The sequence below is a fragment of the Lepisosteus oculatus genome, chromosome 14 (genome assembly GCF_040954835.1).
Source record: "Lepisosteus oculatus isolate fLepOcu1 chromosome 14, fLepOcu1.hap2, whole genome shotgun sequence".
Taxonomy (NCBI): Eukaryota; Metazoa; Chordata; class Actinopteri; order Semionotiformes; family Lepisosteidae; genus Lepisosteus; species Lepisosteus oculatus.
Window position 1 is genome coordinate 39,065,900 of NC_090709.1, and position 13,307 is coordinate 39,079,206.

At 48.0% G+C, this 13,307-nt stretch overlaps 1 long non-coding RNA gene across 1 annotated transcript; it reads right to left on the bottom strand.

Annotated features, from left to right (window-relative positions):
- Nucleotides 1-3,041: 3,041 nt before the first annotated feature.
- Nucleotides 3,042-6,489, bottom strand: LOC138243419 (uncharacterized). The gene is made up of 2 exons (XR_011192121.1): nucleotides 6,210-6,489; nucleotides 3,042-3,508 (listed from the first exon to the last, which is right to left on the bottom strand). It is a non-coding gene; the product is annotated as an uncharacterized lncRNA (long non-coding RNA).
- Nucleotides 6,490-13,307: the final 6,818 nt, after the last annotated feature.

Here is a 13,307-nt window from a genome sequence, read left to right on the forward strand (position 1 = left end):
TTGTAGTACTGAAACCTGTATCCTGAACTCACCTGTACTGAACTTTAATTCTGAAACATGTACCAACTTCTGCTCCTGTACTGCAGTACTCAGACCTGTGTGTTAATCTTTCCCCTGTATTGTGCTGTAATATTCAAGTCTGTGTTCTGAGCTCTTCCATGTACTATTGTAATCATAACTGTACATTGTACTGTACTACTCAGATCTGTTTTCTAACCTCACATGTACTGTTATAATACTGAAATGTGTGTAATGACTCTACCGGTTTCCTGAAGTCTTGCTTGTACTGCTGTTTCTGTCTTATGTGCTTTACTGAGCTTCAGTTGTTTAAACTTATGTACTGAACTCTGTACCTGTACTGTTGTGATTCTCAGACCTGTATAATGACCTTACCTGTATCCTGAAGTCCTGCTTGTACTACTGTAATAGTCTTGTGTACTATACTGAACTCTTCTTGTACTGTTGTAAACCTGAGAGCTGTGTACTGAACTCACTTGTACTGAGTTTAAATTCTGAAATGTGTACTGAACTCTACTTCTGTGTGGTTGTAGTACTTTGAAGTAAAGACTGAACTCTGTTCCTGTACTGTTGTAATACTCAGCCCTGGATCCTGAACTCTGTTCCTGTACTGTTGTAATTGTCAAACCTGTATACTGCTTCTGCTTGAATTGTTGAAATAGTGAGATCTGTGTACTGAACTCTGCCTCTGTGCTGTAATAAGACTCTGATCTGTCTTGAACTCTTGCCTGTTCTGATCTTTACTGCTGCAGTATTTGCTGAAGTCTGCTCCTGTACTTTTGTGATAGACCTGTTGACTAGGCTTTCCATGGTATCTGGCTGTAATATTCAAGTCTGTTGCTGTAGCTCTGGTATGTACTACTGTAGTCAGAACTATATCCTAAGCTCATAGCTGTACATTGTACTGTAGTACTCATATCTGTTTCCTGACTTCACCTGTACTGCTGTATTATTGAGAACTGGGTCCTGAACTCACTGGTGCTGTTTATTCTGGAACTTGAACTGAACTCTGCTCCTGTCCCATAGTGCTACTCCCCCCAGTGCCCCTAACGTTGCTGTAGTTGTCAGATGCTTTACTCAACTCTGTGTCTGTATTTTTATAGTACTTTGAATTATAGACTGAACTCTCACCTGTTCTAATCTTCTAGTCTGAACCATCTACTGAACTCTGCTCCTGCACTGTTGTAATACTCAGCACTGTGGCCTAAGGGAGCTGTAGTACTGTTGACATATTCAAGTCTGTGTTCTGAGCTTTTCAACATACTATTGTTATAACTATATACTTAACTCCACATGCTGGAGTATACTTACCATTCAGGTAAACTTTGTGTACTAAACTCTTTACCTGTGCTGATGCCTACTCTACTGGTCTCGTCTCGGTGTATCTCACTATACTTCTGTAGTACTCAAGCTTATGGCCTAAGTTCATACCTGTAAAGTAGTATTCAGCCCTGACTGACTATTGTAATTCTGGTCATGGTGGGCTGGACTCTGTACCTGTACTGTTGTGATAGTCTGACTGGTGTTGTCCTCTCCTGTACAGTGTTGTAATACTGAACACTCCCCCCTTAACTGTCACACATACTGTCCAGTGTGCAGCCCTGTGTCCTCATCTCCCACACCTGCTGCAGTAACACTCCAGCCTTTTCCTGCTCTCTCAGACCTTGACTTGTAGTGTTCAGACCTGTGTTGAACTGTACATCTGTCCTCTGCATTAATCTTGACACACTGAGCTTTTATCTGTGTTGTGGCAGCACAGTGACTGACTGGTGTATCAGATTTATCATAATTTCCCAATTACGGATGGGGTCAGGTCTAAGGACTCTGAACTCAATGTGGGTAAATTCACCCCTGGGGCTCTCTGTACTCCAGCACGGAGCTGTGCCTGTTATTTGCACAACTCGCAGGGGTCCTGGTGTCATCTTGATCATGAAAAGCAACCTGACTGGAGAACAGCCGTGTCAAGAGCAGAGCTGGTGGAGCTGTGAATAAAGTCACTATGGGGAGGTGGTGAATATTAACTCAGGGGCTGGTCACACCACATCTCATGATTCTCAGAGCCAGGGGGACAGTGTTCTCGCCTGTCACTGTACCCAAACCCCCATGCTGCAGCCTCAGACAGAAAGGAAAGGGGCACCCTTATTAAAGTCACAGCTTCTGTTTGAAATCACTGCACCAAGAGGGGTCTGGCTCAGAGATGGAGGGAGGGGAGAGGCACTTACAGCCTTTAGCCAGCAGAGGGCAGGGTGTCTCTAAGCATCTGCCTCTTCCCCCCACCTTGATTCTTTAGCAGAGTGATCCCCTCCAGGCTGCACTACATTTCCCAGCAGGCCATGAGGGAATGGTGGCCAATAGGCTGCCTCCCCTGGGTTACTGATGCAGCTGTTAATTCTAGGCTGTAGCCATTGGTGGTGGTGGAGGGGAGTCCCCATTACCTGTAAAGCGCTTTGAGTGGAGTGTCCAGAAAAGCGCTATATAAGTGTAAGCAATTATTATTATTAATTAATTAGAATGAGGGGGGTGGAGTAGAGCTCATGCAGAGGGCTGGGAGAACTGCATCACCCACAAGGACCTGCTCCATTCAGTCACCTGACCCCTGGGACAAAGATGATTGGTTAGAAGACATTTGAAAAGCAGGCAGTGACAGAGGGCGTTAGTGCTGTTGGAGGAGCAGAGATAGAAAAGAGCTCTCGCCTCCAACACAGAAACCGATCTGGGACAGTTTGCTCAGTGGTCCTGTTGTTCAGGTCACTGTAGGGGAGGGGGGCTGGTGACCCTCTGATGGGATTCACTCTGGGAGAATGAGGGAACAAGTAACAGCTGATCCTCATGACTGCTCTCACCTCCTGGCCAGGGGAGTCTCTCACACAGAAGCTAAACCCAGTAGTTTTTCATCTTTTTCAGCTCTGAGGGGACGAGGGACCTGTCCTGACCCACTGTGCAGTTCACAGTCCCCATCCTCCTCCTACTGTAGCTGAGGCACAGCTGGACAGCTCTCAGGACAGACACTCACAGCCACAAGGTAAGGAAACAGGGCTCTTTATTCACAGTTTGAGATGAAGCGTTCCAGAAACCACAAGACAAACCTCTAGTTCTTCTCCCAACTGTAGCTAGACGTGCAGTCGGCTTCCCCAGGCCTCTGTGAAGACAAGTCAGACTCCCAGCTCCCAGGCTCAGCAGTCAGACCTCCTCCCCCGACACAGCTCAGCTCTGCAGCTCTTCCCTCCTGCTCTGCTCAGCACAACTGCTCTCTGTCCCCAGCAGCACCAGACTGAAGGCGTCCCCTCCTGCCTTTTAACTGTCTCCCCACCAATCGTCTTCCACCAATTAGGCAGGTGATTATAGGCTGCAGGTTGTTCTCCTGGGCCTCGTTGGGGATGATCCCATATAAAAATCAGACTGTTAAACGAGGGCTGGAGCTTGTTTTGGGTCTCAGGATTAGTCTTGCTGGATGTCCTACAGGCTCCTCTGTGTTGGGGCTCAGTTATTCCTAAAAAATCAATAAAAATAAAAGTGTAATTATGTGAATATTTGTGCAAATTAAATGAAAACCAAGCATCTTGTTTTCTACAGGTTTTGATCCCACAGCCTCTGTGTTAGAAGCCCAGAGCTCTTCCACTGAGCCACAGTGTCTCTGTGAGTCTGGGGCTCCTGTGTGCTCTTGGCCTTCCCAGCTCAGGGTTCGAGACTGAGGGATAAAAGACAGACCGAATGAGCTCTCCTTCAGGACAGGAGCCAGTGGAGGAGTGGAGATGGTGCTGAGCTCCTGAGCACAAGGTTGTGGGTTCAAGTCCTGGCTGAGAGCTGAGATGAATTTGCAGTGTGATTCTCCCCAGCAGTGAGAGGGTGAGAAGTAAAAGCCCACAGCCCTTGTGTCTTTATTTATCAGCGTGTTACTGTTCACAAGAATTAAATTAACAAAAACTCCAGGTTCTTCCAGGATTTGAACCCACAACCTCCAGGCAGAAGTCCAGAGCTCTTCCCCTGAGCCACAGCGTGTCTTTGTAGGTGTGGGGCTCCTGTGGGCTCTTGGTCTTCTTCCCAGTTCAGGGCTGAAACGGAGGGATAAGAGACAGACCGAATCCCTCTCCGCTCCGGGCAGCAGATGGAGGAGTGGAGACGGTGCTGGGCTCATGACCGCAAGGTTGTGGGTTCAAATCCTGGCCGGTCCCTGGTAAGTATCACCCAGGTGAGTATCCAAGGTAAGTATGTGGGCTGGGTAGACAGGAGGGGTAGACAGGGCTAGATAGGAGGGTGGGACAGTCAGGTTGAGAGGGTGGGGTAGGTAGGACAGGCAGGGCCAGGTAGTGCAGGTAGGAGGAGGGTGGGGTAGACAGGCCCAGCTAGCAGGTGGGGGCAGGGGCAGGTCAGCTGAGAGAGGACAGGCAGGGCTGGGAGGTGCAGGCAGGGGGTTAGGTAGAGGGGGTAGATAGGGGCAGGCAGGGCTAGGAGGGGTAGACAGGTGCAGGCAGCAGGAGGTGGGTGGGGTAGGTAGGACCAGGTAGGGTAGAATAGCAGGGGGGTGGGGTAGGTTAGGGGAGACAGGGGGTTAGGTAGAGTTGGGAGGGGCAGACAGGGTCAGGTGAGGCAGGAGGTGGCCTGGGCTGAGGAGGAGAGAGTAAGAGAAGGAGCAGAGAGGAGCCCAGGCCACAGGGGGGTCAGATAGGAGGGGGGTAGGGCAGGTAGAGTAGAGAGGAGGGTCAGGTGAGGCAGGAGGTGGCCTGGGCTGAGGAGGAGAGAGTAAGAGAAGGAGCAGAGAGGGGCCCAGGCCACAAGGGGGGTCAGATACGGGGGGGTTAGGTGGGGTAGAGAAGGTAGGCAGGGCTAGGAGAGGCAGGCAGGCAGGAGCAGGTAGAACAGGGGGTAGGTGGTGGTGGTGGAGGAGGAGGTGGGAGGGTGGGCAAATGTTTTTGTCATGCCCCCCTCCCCCCGTGTAATAAATACTAATTATAAATAATTAGTATCTGTAATATCATTTTTTTTATATATAAATAGTATTTAATGACACTAGTTACTAAGGGGGGGGGGGGTTAGGGTGAAAAAAACATCAGCCCACCCTCCCACCTCTTCTCCCCCTGCCTGTCAACACCCCCACCTCCTCATCCTCCACCACCTACCCCACCCCCTATTCTACCTGCTCCTGCCTACCCCACCCACCTCCTCCTGCCTGCCTCTCCTAGCCCTGCCTACCTTCTCTACCCCACCTAACCCCTCCTGTCTGACCCCCCCCTGTGGCCTGAGCTCCTCTCTGCTCCTTCTCTTACTCTCTCCTCCTCAGCCCAGGCCACCTCCTCCCTCACCTGACCCTCCTCTCTACTCTACCTGCCCTACCCCCCTCCTATCTGACCCCCCCTGTGGCCTGGGCCCCTCTCTGCTCCTTCTCTTACTCTCTCCTCCTCAGCCCAGGCCACCTCCTGCCTCACCTGATCCTGCCTGCCCCTCCCACCTCTACCTAACCCCCTGTCTCCCCTAACCTACCCCACCCCCCTCCTATTCTACCCTACCTGGTCCTGCCTACCCCACCCACCTCCTGCTGCCTGCACCTGTCTACCTCTCCTAGCCCTGCCTACCCCTATCTACCCCCTCTACCTAACCCCCTGCCTGCACCTCCCAGCCCTGCCTGTCCTCTCTCAGCTGACCTGGCCCCCACCTGCTAGCTGGGCCTGTCTACCCCACCCTCCTCCTACCTGCACTACCTGGCCCTGCCTGTCCTACCTACCCCACCCTCTCAACCTGACTGTCCCACCCTCCTATCTAGCCCTGTCTACCCCTCCTGTCTACCCAGCCCACATACTTACCTTGGATACTCACCTGGGCGATACTTACCAGGGACCGGCCAGGATTTGAACCCACAACCTTGCGGTCATGAGCCCAGCACCTTCTCCACTCCTCCATCTGCTGCCCGGAGCGGAGAGGGATTCGGTCTGTCTCTTATCCCTCCGTTTCAGCCCTGAACTGGGAAGAAGACCAAGAGCCCACAGGAGCCCCACACCTACAAAGACACACTGTGGCTCAGGGGAAGAGCTCTGGACTTCTGCCTGGAGGTTGTGGGTTCAAATCCTGGAAGGACCTGGAGCTTTTGTTAATTTAATTCTTGTGGACAGTAACACACTGATAAATAAAGACACAAGGGCTGTGGGCTTTTCCTTCTCACTCTCTCACTGCTGGGGAGAATCACACTGCAAATTCACCTCAGCTCTCAGCCAGGACTTGAACCCACAACCTTGTGCTCAGGAGCTCAGCACCATCTCCACTCCTCCACTGGCTCCTGTCCTGAAGGAGAGCTCATTCGGTCTGTCTTTTATCCCTCAGTCTCGAACCCTGAGCTGGGAAGGCCAAGAGCACACAGGAGCCCCAGACTCACAGAGACACTGTGGCTCAGTGGAAGAGCTCTGGGCTTCTAACAGAGAGACTGTGGGATCAAAACCTGTAGAAAACAAGATGCTTGGTTTTCATTTAATTTGCACAAATATTCACATAATTACACTTTTATTTTTATTTATTTTAGGAACAACTGAGCCCCAACACAGAGGAGCCTGTAGGACATCCAACAAGATTAATCCAGAGACCCAAAACAAGCTCCAGCCCTCGTTTAACAGTCTGATTTTTATATGGGATCATCCCCAACGAGGCCCAGGAGAACAACCTGCAGCCTATAATCACCTGCCTAATTGGTGGAAGACGATTGGTGGGGAGACAGTTAAAAGGCAGGAGGGGAGGCCTTCAGTCTGGTGCTGCTGGGGACAGAGAGCAGTTGTGCTGAGCAGAGCAGGAGGGAAGAGCTGCTGAGCTGTGTCGGGGGAGGAGGTCTGACTGCTGAGCCTGGGAGCTGGGAGTCTGACTTGTCTTCACAGAGGCCTGGGGAAGCCGACTGCACGTCTAGCTACACTTGGGAGAAGAACTAGAGGTTTGTCTTGTGGTTTCTGGAACGCTTCATCTTGATCTGTGAATAAAGAGCCCTGTTTCCTTACCTTGTGGCTGTGAGTGTCTGTCCTGAGAGCTGTCCAGCTGTGCCTCAGCTACAGTAGGAGGAGGATGGGGACTGTGAACTGCACAGTGGGTCAGGACAGGTCCCTCGTCCCCTCAGAGCTGAAAAAGATGAAAAACTACTGGGTTTAGCTTCTGTGTGAGAGACTCCCCTGGCCAGGAGGTGAGAGCAGTCATGAGGATCAGCTGTTACTTGTTCCCTCATTCTCCCAGAGTGAGTCCTATCAGAGGGTCACCAGCCCCCCTCCCCTACAGTGACCTGAACAACAGGACCACTGAGCAGTAGGTCTACAAACTGTCCCAGATCGGTTTCTGTGTTGGAGGCGAGAGCTCTTTTCTATCTCTGCTCCTCCAACAGCACTAACGCCCTCTGTCACTGCCTGCTTTTCAAATGTCTTCTAACCAATCATCTTTGTCCCAGGGGTCAGGTGACTGAATGGAGCAGGTCCTTGTGGGTGATGCAGTTCTCCCAGCCCTCTGCATGAGCTCTACTCCACCCCCCTCATTCTAATTAATTAATAATAATAATTGCTTACACTTATATAGCGCTTTTCTGGACACTCCACTCAAAGCGCTTTACAGGTAATGGGGACTCCCCTCCACCACCACCAATGGCTACAGCCTAGAATTAACAGCTGCATCAGTAACCCAGGGGAGGCAGCCTATTGGCCACCATTCCCTCATGGCCTGCTGGGAAATGTAGTGCAGCCTGGAGGGGATCACTCTGCTAAAGAATCAAGGTGGGGGGAAGAGGCAGATGCTTAGAGACACCCTGCCCTCTGCTGGCTAAAGGCTGTAAGTGCCTCTCCCCTCCCTCCATCTCTGAGCCAGACCCCTCTTGGTGCAGTGATTTCAAACAGAAGCTGTGACTTTAGTAAGGGTGCCCCTTTCCTTTCTGTCTGAGGCTGCAGCATGGGGGTTTGGGTACAGTGACAGGCGAGAACACTGTCCCCCTGGCTCTGAGAATCATGAGATGTGGTGTGACCAGCCCTTTAGTTAATATTCACCACCTCCCCATCGTGACTTTATTCACAGCTCCACCAGCTCTGCTCTTGACACGGCTGTTCTCCAGTCAGGTTGCTTTTCATGATCAAGATGACACCAGGACCCCTGCGAGTTGTGCAAATAACAGGCACAGCTCCGTGCTGGAGTACAGAGAGCCCCAGGGGTGAATTTACCCACATTGAGTTCAGAGTCCTTACACCGACCCCATCTGTAATCAGGAAATTATGATAAATCTGATACACCACTCCATCACTGTGCTGCCACAACACAGGTAAAAGCTCAGTGTGTCAAGATTAATGCAGAGGACAGATGTACAATTCAACACAGGTCTGAACACTACAAGTCAAGGTCTGAGAGAGCAGGAAAAGGCTGGAGTGTTACTGCAGCAGGTGTGGGAGATGAGGACACAGGGCTGCACACTGGACAGTATGTGTGACAATTAAGGGTGGAGTGTTCAGTATTACAACAATGTACAGGAGAGGAAAACACCAGTGAGCCTATCACAACAGCACAGGTACGGAGTTCAGCACATACCCACAAGAATTACAACAATACAAGCACAGAGAGGGCACTGGGCTAACAACTACATTACAGGTATGAACTTAGGCCATGAGGCTTACGACAGCAGTATAGTGAGATACACCTGTGAGAGTTGAGGGAGGAGTGTTGAGTATTACAACAATGTACATGAGAAAACAACACTGTTCACATTAACAGCAGTACAGGTACAGAGTTCAGCACCAAGACTATCTATCCAACACTACAAGCAGAGTCAGGGAACAGGTCTAAGTACTATACCAGTAATAAAAAAGCAGTATTTAAGGCAGAGTACTTCTACAGTGTAGTGTGAGATACACAAGAGAGTTCAGTACAACACTAAGGGCAGTGGAACAGAAGTAGAGGTGTAGGGTTCACTACAAACCCTTGACAGAATTTCAGTGTACATTTAAAGAATTTCACCTTAATGTAGTCAAGTACACCCCTTTCAAAAGTTAAGCAGAGAGTTGAGTACACAGTGCTGATTACATTAGTACAGAGAAGAGCTCAGAACACAGGCTTGAATATTACAGCAGAATACAGGGGAAAGCTCAACACACAGGGCTGAGTACAACAACAGTACATGTTTCAGAATGTAAGCTTAGTACAGGTAAACAGCAAATTACTATAAAATACAGTAAAGTTCAGTAAACAATCTGACAACTCCAACAATACAGGTTAGGGACATGTCCGAGTACCACTGGTGTACAGGAGCAGAGTTCAGTAGAAGTTTTAAAATATAAACTCGGTACAAGTGAGTTCAGTACACAGCTCTCAGTAACACAACAGTACATATGAGTTCAGAACAGATCAAAGTAGTACAGAACAAGGTACAGCTAAGAGCTTAGCATACAGTTCTGATTATTACAATAGTACATGAATATTACAGCACAATACAGGGGAAAGCTTAGTACACAGGGCTGAGTATTACAACAGTGCAGGAGTAGAGTTCAGTCCATAGTGCAGAAATAAAGCTCAGTGCAGGCGAGAGTTATAACAGTACAGAGACTTCAGTACACAATCTGACAACTTCAACAATACATGTTAGGGACATTACATATCTGACTGTTACAGCTGTACAGAAGCAGAGTTCAGTCCACGTTTCAACATTTAAACTCAGTACAAGTGAGTTCAGTACACAGCCCTCAATGTTACAACAGTACAGGAACACAGATCAGTATACAGGTCTGAGAATCACAACAGTACAGGAACAGTTCAGTACATAAGTTTTAACAACTGAAGCTCAGTACAGCACACAAGACAGTAACAACAGTACAAGCGAAAGTTCAGCACACAGGTTGAGTCATTACACACATTTCAGTATTACAACAGTACATGGGAGGTTATAAAACAGATCTCAGTTCTACAGTACAATGTACAGGTAAGAGCTTAGCACACAGTTCTGATTACAATAGTACATGTAAAAGCTCAGAACACAGACTTGAATATTACAGCACAATACAGGGGAAAGATTAACTGTAAAGTATTACAGTACAGGAGCAGAGTTCAGTACATGTTTCAGAATTAAAGCTCAGTACAGGTGAGAAGAATACAGGTTTCAGTACTACAACAATACATGTGAGGGTCATTACACAGGTCTGAGTTACAACAGTAGAGGTCAGAGTTCAGTACACCTTTCAGAATCAGAGCTCAGTACAGCTGATTAGTTCAGCACACGTGACAGTCAGTATTACAGGAGAACTTCAACACAATTTTTACATATCCAGGTTATACTGAATCGTTGATGAGTGTGTTTCACACGACAATGAACTACCACCTGTACAACCTCCACTTCACAACACAACAGAGATGAAGTTTCAATGTACTGTCTGAGCAACACCATATCGCCATCACGGTCTGCAGTTCAGAACGAGGCAACAAAACAGAGACGTGAAAGCAGCCCTCTTACACTGTAAACATGCTCTTGACCAAGAGATGTTGCTACTATACTCATGTTAAATATTTTCATGAAACCGATACAGCGACATTTTTTAGATTCCTTAAATATTGTGGAAAAAAGCAGTAAATTTGATGGAAAATCACACATGAGAGACATTCCTGCAGGTCTTATATTTCTGGAGGACATGCTGTGTCACAGGCTGTGTTTGTGATCTGAACGAGTGCAGGTGAACTGAATTCAACAGCTCGATTTCAAGACTGTTCTACCCACAAACACTACTTACTTGTCAGCTCAGCACACAGATGTTGAACAGTTCTGGGTGAAATGTGCTGCACAACCTGTGCTTGCTGGATGGGACTTGTGGAGGAGACCCACATCAGTGCCCGTGTTTATGACCCGTCTCCTTCCTGGCTGATCCCTTGGAGAAGGAGACAGTGCTCTCTCACAACAGAGGAGCGGACCAGCAGAAAGTCAAACACGCGACAGTGAGGCTTCGATTGAAATACAGACGCCAGATCAAAAAGACCAGAAAGGATTAAGGTTGGTAGGAGAGCCCATTTCATGTGTCTGTACAGCAGCTAGGGAGCAGGAAGGATGTGGCCAACATACAGCACACGTTTACAAAGGTACATTTAATATGAAATTTGTACAATACTGTAAGTTTATTTTGTTAGCGAGATTTAATAACCAGTCTAAGCAAGTTGAGAGAGATCAGCACAGTTTTACACACAGGTTTATCACAGGATTTAGAATTGGGCTGGATTACAGGTGAGAGCTCAGCACACTGGTGTGACACTGGGTATTAACATTCAGCACAGGAGAGTTTAGTACACAGATTTGAGTGTTAAATCACAGGACAGGGAACGGCACATAGTACTGGTTTGTCATTGAGTAGTCAAGTTCAGTACAGCGGAGTTCAGTACACAGGTCTGAATATTAAAATACACTACAGGTCAGGGTTCAAAATACTGGTGTGTCCGAGTATTAAATCTCAGTCATTCATTAAAGTGGAGAATTCGGCACACAGATGTGTCATGGAGTATTATAGTACAGTGTACAGAGTTCAGCACAGTTTTGATTGTCACAACTGTACATATTAGGGTTCGTCACACAGGTGTGTCAAAAAGTATTAAAGCTCAATACAGCCGAGAGTACAGTACACAGGTTTGAGTACTACAACACCACAGGCAACAGTTCAGCACTCAGGTTCAAACACTAAAACAATACAGTTCAGCACACAGGTGTGTCAGAGTATTAAAGCTCAGTGTAGGAGAGAGTTCAGTACACAGGTGTGAGAATTCAAGTTCACTACAGGTGAGTTCAGTCCAGCTGTGAGTATTACAGTACACTACAAGGGTTCAGAATACTGGCTTGTCATTGAGTATTACATCTCAGTACAGTTGAGAGTACAGCACACAGATGTGTCTTGGAGTATTATAGTACAGCGTACAGAGTTCAGTACACAGGTCTGAGTGTTACAACTGTCCATATTAGAGTTCTTCACACAGGTGTCAGTGTCATCATTGCAGTTCAATACAGGTGATAATTCAGCACACTGATTATTAAAGCGCAGTACAGTTGAAGAATCAGTACACAGGTGTGTCTGAGTATTAAACTACAGTACAGGTGAGAGCTGAGCACACAGGGTTGAGTACTGAAGCAGAATAAAGGTTTTAGTTCAGCACACAGGTGTGTTGTTGAGTATAAAAGCTCAGTACAGTGTTCAGTTCACTGCTCTGAGTATTACAACTGTACACAGGTTCAAGTACTAAAGCACAGTACAGGTGAGCATTTAGCACACAGTGTGTCACCGAGTGCCAGTGTTAAGGTACAGCCTTCATGCGACGTCAGCACACTATTGTCAACACTACACTGTCTACAATACACCTCTATAATAAAACATGATATCAGAACAGTAACTGAAGTACCTGTCTCTGGGGTACAAGAGCTGTGTCCCCCTCTGGAATCAAACCCTGAACTCTGCAACCCACCGGTCCTAATCCCAGCTCAGCACTGCGAAGCTGCTGTTTCACAGACCACATGCAGCTGGACTGAGAGAAAGAGACGAGCAGAGAGACGCCACAGAGGAAGAAATACAGACAGCAGAGAGCTCCTCACCTCCCTCCCAACTCCTCGTCCACACCTGTCTTCCCACTGTCAGCCTCTGGACATCCTGGAAAACTGGGGCAAAGAATACAGGAGAGATAATTCAACCAACATCCCAACTAATCCATACCTGTCTTCCCACTGTCAGCCTCTGGACATCCTGGAAAATTAGGGAAAAGAATACAGGAGAGATCATCCAATCTGTATATCCATACCTGTCATCCTAGAGGCTGTCAACCTGTGGACATCCTGGAAAACAACACAGGAGAGAGTCCAATCAGCATACTTACCTGTCTTTCCACTGTCAACATCTGGACAGCCAGGAAAATCAGGGAAAAGAATAAATGAGTCTAAATTCGATCCCAACTCCCCACCTCTCTTCCCACTGTCAGCCTCTGGACATCCTGGAAAATTCAGAAAAAGAAAACAGGAGAGATCATTTAACCCACCTCCCAACTAATCCACACCTGTCTTCCCACTGTCAGCCTCTGGACATCCTGAAAAACTAGGGAAACAAGAGACTGGAGAGAACATCTAACCTCCATCACAACTCCCATCTTCCCACTGTCAGCCTCTGGACATCCTGGAAAACTGGGGAAAATAATACAGGAGAGATCATTCAGCATAGATCCCAACTAATCCACACCTGTCTTCCCACTGTCAGCCTCTGGACATCCTGGAAAATTTGGGAAAAGAATACAGGAGAGATCATACAACCCACAGCCCAACTAATCCATACCTGTCTTCCCACTGT